The following is a 5,933-nucleotide window of genomic DNA, read 5'->3' as shown; positions in this document are numbered from 1 at the left end:
GACTTTCAAATTGCATGAGCCAATATTTTATTCACAATAGAACATAGATAACATAACAAATGTTTAAACTCAGAAATTTTACAATTTTATACACAAAATGAGCTCATTTGAAATTTGATGCCTGCTACAGGTCTCAAATTAGTTAGGACGGGGTCATGTTTACCATGGTGTAGCATCTCCACTTCTTTTCAAAACAGTTTGAAGATGTCTGGGTATCGAGGTTATGAGTTTCTGGAGTTTTGGTGTTGGAATTTGGTCCCATTCTTGGCTGATATAGGTTTCCAGCTGCTGAAGAGTTCGTGGTCGTCTTTGACTTATTTTTCGTTTAATGATGCGCCAAATGTTCTCTATAGGTGAAAGAGCTGGACTGCAGGCAGGCCAATTCAGCACCCGGACTCTTCTACTATGAAGCCATGCTGTTGTAATAGCTGCAGTATGTGGTTTTGCATTGTCCTGCTGAAATACACAAGGCCTTCCCTGAAATAGACATCATCTGGAGGGGAGCATATGTTGCTCTAAAACCTTTATATACCTTTCAGCATTCATAGTGCCTTCCAAAACATGCAAGCTGTCCATACCGTATCCACTTATGCACCATACCATCAAAGATGCTGGCTTTTCAACTGAACGCTGATAACACGCTGGAAGGTCTCCCTCCTCTTTAGCCCGGAGGACACGGCGTCCGTGATTTCCAACAAGAATGTCAAATTTGGACTCATCTAACCATAGAATGCTTTTCCACTTTGAAACAGTCATTTTTAAATGAGCCTTGGCCCACAGGACACGACGGCGCTTCTGGACCATCTTCACATATGGCTTCCTTTTTGCATGATAGAGCTTTAGTTGGCATCTGCAGATGGCACGGCGGATTGTGTTTACCGACAGTGGTTTCTGGAAGTATTCCTGGGCTCATTTAGTAATGTCAATGGCAGAATCATGCTGATGAGTGATGCAGTGTCGTCTGAGGGCCCGAAGACCACGGGCATCCAACAAAGGTCTTCGGCCTTGTCCCTTACGCACAGAGATTTCTCCAGTTTCTCTGAAACTTTTGATGATGTTATGTACTGTAGATGATGAGATTTGCAAAGCCTTTGCAATTTTATGTTGAGGAACATTGTTTTTAAAGTATTCCACAATCTTTTTACACACTCTTTCACAGTTTGGAGAGCCTCTGCCCATCTTTACTTCTGAGAGACTCTGCCTCTTTAAGACATCCCTTTTATGTTACAGACCTGATGTCAATTAACTTAATTTGTTGCTAGATGTTCTCCCAGCTGAACCTTTTCTAAATTTCTTGCTTTTCCAGCCCTTTGTTGCCCCCGTGCCAACTTTGAGACCTATTGCAGGCATCAAATTTCAAATTAGCTCATTTAGTGGATAAAAGTGTATAATTTCTCTGTTTAAACATTTGTTATGTTCTCTATGTTCTATTGTGAATAAAATATTGGCTCATGTGATTTGAAAGTCTTTTTGTTTTCATTTTATTCAAATTTAAAAAACGTCCCAACATTTATGGAATCCGGAATTGTAATTGCACACAGCTGCCGATTTAGAGTCAGTTTTTTCTTTCTCACTAATTGTTAACTGTAGATTTGAGGTGAGGAAAATGATCATAGACTATCACTTACGACCAGCATTATCTCAGGGCAACAATCATTATTACCAATCAATACAATATGTATATTCATATATCCACACACCATACCCAAGCATTCCTGCACTCACGCAACCTGTGAAGATAACCAGCAAAAACAACAGAGAAAGCCCAAAACGAGATGGCAATTTAAGGTCACCAGTTGAACCAGCTTAGCTTGTTTATCCAGCAGCGATGATCTATTGATGCATTTTTTTGTAATGGAATCTTATTATTATTATTATTAATGATCTTGTGAAATGTACAAGTAGAAATGTATGATTAATTTGTTTTTCTGTGAATATCTTCAGCATATTAAATGCAATCAAAGTAAGCTAGCCTTGATAATCTCCGCTTTCTTTCTCTCTCTCTGTCTCTCTCTCTCATCACAGAGCCCATCATAGTGCCAGCCGGCTGGCGCTTCAGGGTGCTGGACTACGCAGGCAGCAGGTGACATGGATTTCAATAAAAGGGATTATGGATGTGAGGACTGCAGAGACAGAGAACACACACAGGTAACATACATGCGCACACATTTTTACCACATATGCGCAGAGCTATTTAACAACACCAGCACCCATTATCCCAGTGAATCATGTGTTTGAATTATACATAGAATTGTGCTAGGAGAAAAAAATCCCTTAATGAACTGCTGTGCTAACTTTAAGCTACTTAATAATAGTAGTTTACATTAGTTATATGTGCTTTTTGCAAATCTGACAACTTTTGGAAGTTCAGTACTGGCCCAATTATTGGTGCTGCCCCAACTGTCCTGACAGGTAATGTTGAGCGTATCTCCCTATAATTGGAAAGAAGGGGGAAATAGCATTTGGCGAAACATGCAAATGTACTAAGAGCATTCTCAACTACTTATATCATGGACATAGATGAAGATGTAAAGTTTAGCAGTTCGCAGTTTTGCAAAAACCCCTAACAAGATGGTGTGGTACTAGTGTTTGCGAGACGAAGATTACGAACATGTTTTAATGAAGGCTCAATGGTATTGGCCACTTCAGTGGTCTGTCTGAGATGTCCAATCCCAAATAATTGTTTGCATTGTCCTTCACCCCATTGCTGCAATACTTGATTGTGTGTGTGTGTGTGTGTGTGTGTGTGTGCTCGAGTGCGCGTGTGTGTAGGTGGACAGAAGGCCTTGGCGTGACCTGCCACAGCCTCTGAGGAAGCGAGCTGACATAATGAGGCCGGTAAACAAGCGGCCGTCACCCTGGTCGTGTGGCACATACACACACACACACACACACACACACACTGACACTGCTCCTCTATCTCACCACTCTTATCCATTGGGGTTCAGTTGTGTATCTCATCAGGCAGAGGAGAAGAGAGAGAGACGCACACTTGGAAAGCTCTGCAGCCGTGAAATGTATGCCTCTGTGCTAGGAGAGCAATATAGAGAGAGAAATACAGAATATTATCGCTCGCATTCATTTCCAAGATCACCTGCGGTTCATGTAAAAATGTCCCTTTTAACCTGGTCTTCATCTGCTGCTTTTGGAAGTGGTCTCAGTGCGCGAGTTTACGGGAATACACAGACAGTGTGGGGAGATTGTGTCTGGGTGTTTGCCTGGTATCTGGGTCTCCTAAGGACTCGTGTTTTCCACAGGGAGAAGGTGTTGAAGAACAACAACAGCTTTGCCTAGGGTCACTTTCATAAGGCAACCCTGTCAGAGACCCACCACCTCCCCAAAAACACATGCCTATGCATGCATAGACATGCATAGTCACAGTGAAATCTGAAAACAGCAGTTCTAGGAAGTAACTAGCTAGCTAAAGGTAGTGATGCTGCTAAACTACATTTTCATCAATAATCAAATGTGGGCACTTTTTTCATATTAAGCACATATTCTGATTCGTTTTAGGGAATGTTCACACTGTTCAAAGGAATCAGTTCCTTTGAATTTCAGTGAATATTTTGTATGTGATTTTTTAAAAATTGAAATGTTTTAAAAATGCTGCTGTTCATCTCTGTTTGAATGCAGTTTAAATTTTTAAATCTGTTACAGTTAAAATGATAGATTGTTATTGCTTTATGCCAAATCATTTCTCTGATTACAAAAATATCATCTGGTAGTTCTTTCTTATATAGCTTCAGTGTAGTTAGCTGCTTTTTGTTAGCAACCTGTAGTGTAGCTGACTTGTAAAATTTACAATTTCAAACATTCTTATTCATTCATCGGTCTTCATTTTATTGGCAATTCAAAGGGCAAAAATGCAAGAGCACAGGAATGTGGTGGACACAGGAAGTATATTGTCATTTAAGCCACAAATATTGTTACAGAAATAGCATTGTTATAATTAGTCACTTATGCAACCCTTTGTTTATATAAGAGACAGATATGTTGATTTAAATGTGATACTATTAATCTCTCAACACACATGTCTTGAAATGTATAGCTCATTGCTATTTTTATTTATATATGGTTTTGAAGAATAAATTTAACTAAATTTAAATTTATGCTTAAAGGGTAAGAAAACCTTAAAACTTAAAAACTTAAAGTAAGTGGTCTTTATCTTGTGCAAATTATTTTTTGAAATTTTTATTTAAATTATAATTTCAATTGTTGAGTATTTACACGTCATGGTATATTAGAGTTATTCTGATATGTAATGACCATGGAATAAACCACAATGAGAATGGGATTTTTGCAGCAAGATTAAAATGTACGTATGAATTTGAGAGCAATTTGTAGATTTTACTTTGAGCTTTTAAACATGCAGTAACATGCTGACATAGTGATGAAATCCAATCATAGTGGTCACAGGACACATATTTAAGATTCATGTTAATGCAGGTGTAAACAGCTATTACTCTCTGCTGACCACTTGTGATCGGATCAAAAAAATGAGAATGCTAATAGCAGATGTAAATAGCATGAGTCATTGAGATGAATGGCAATACTAACACATAGCTTTCTCCAGATATATTACAATTCCTTGGGTGGAGCCATAAACTTTCCTCACGCCTGGACATACAAAGGGTGAGCTAGGGTTGAGGAGGAATGCTAGAGGACCTTTGAGTTAGGATGGGGGGATTATATGAATACACTATCCCAAAACTTTTGTTTTAAGCTTTAGGAATCAGTCATGGGAATTGGCTCAGACACCCTGGCAAGTCTTAAAGTCATCTATAATCCAGCTCAGATGAAACTCTTTCCTGATGCACCATTCCACATGTTTTCACCTCGACTTCACCAGTAACAGAGTATAATGGAACTAGTGGAGATGGGATCAGGTTTTCCACATTGGGCTTTTACCCAGAAAAGCAACAGCGGAAGGGAAAATAGAGAGATGGAGAGAGAGGGAGAGAGGCAGAATGGCGGCTCGGCCGGGCATAATTGGCAGTCTTTGTAGAGTGGGGCCCTTGATTTAATAGGCACGGCTGGTGACTGAGGCAGTGGAGTGCGAACAGTGCGGAAATGTGCTGGAGCCTGGAGCCCTCCGGCCCAACAATACCAACCCACCCCCTCTCGTTCCCTGTCTCTAAGGACGACTAACTCAGAGCTTGCCTACCCCGAACACACACGCACGTTCACCTCAGAGCGTAAGAATCTACAAACTACATCAAACACATGATTATTCAGTATATTCTACGGCAAACAAATCCATTACTCTGACTCACACAATGCAGTAATTGCATATCACAACAATATGTTGCACACAGGTGACGCTACACATGACGCTAGATATAGATACACAGCAAAAACATAGCTCTCTGACATCACACATACCAGACACACGTATCCATGAAGATAGATAGATAGTTAGATAGACAGACAGAGAGAGAGAGAGAAATAGATAGATGAAAAAAGAAGGAAGGAAAGAAAGAAAGATGACAGACAGATTGATAGACAGACAGACAGATCGATAGATAGATAGATAGATAGATAGATAGATAGATAGATAGATACATAGATACATAGATAGATAGATAGATGACAGACAGATAGATGACAGACAGACAGACAGACAGACAGACAGACAGATAGATAGATGATAGATAGATAGATAGATAGATAGATAGATAGATAGATAGAAAGAAGGAAGGAAAGAAAAGGAAAGAAAGAAAGTTGACAGACAGACAGATAGATAGATGATAGATAGATAGATAGATAGATAGATAGATAGATAGATAGATAGATAGATGACAGAGACAGAGACAGACAGACAGATGATTGATTGATTGATTGATTGATTGATTGATTGATTGATTGATTGATTGATAGATAGATAGATAGATAGATAGATAGATGAAAGAAAGAAAGAAGGAAGGAAAGAAAAA

Source organism: Onychostoma macrolepis, chromosome 21, assembly GCF_012432095.1.
Source record: "Onychostoma macrolepis isolate SWU-2019 chromosome 21, ASM1243209v1, whole genome shotgun sequence".
NCBI classification, from domain to species: domain Eukaryota; kingdom Metazoa; phylum Chordata; class Actinopteri; order Cypriniformes; family Cyprinidae; genus Onychostoma; species Onychostoma macrolepis.
Note: the sequence above shows the minus strand (reverse complement) of the source record.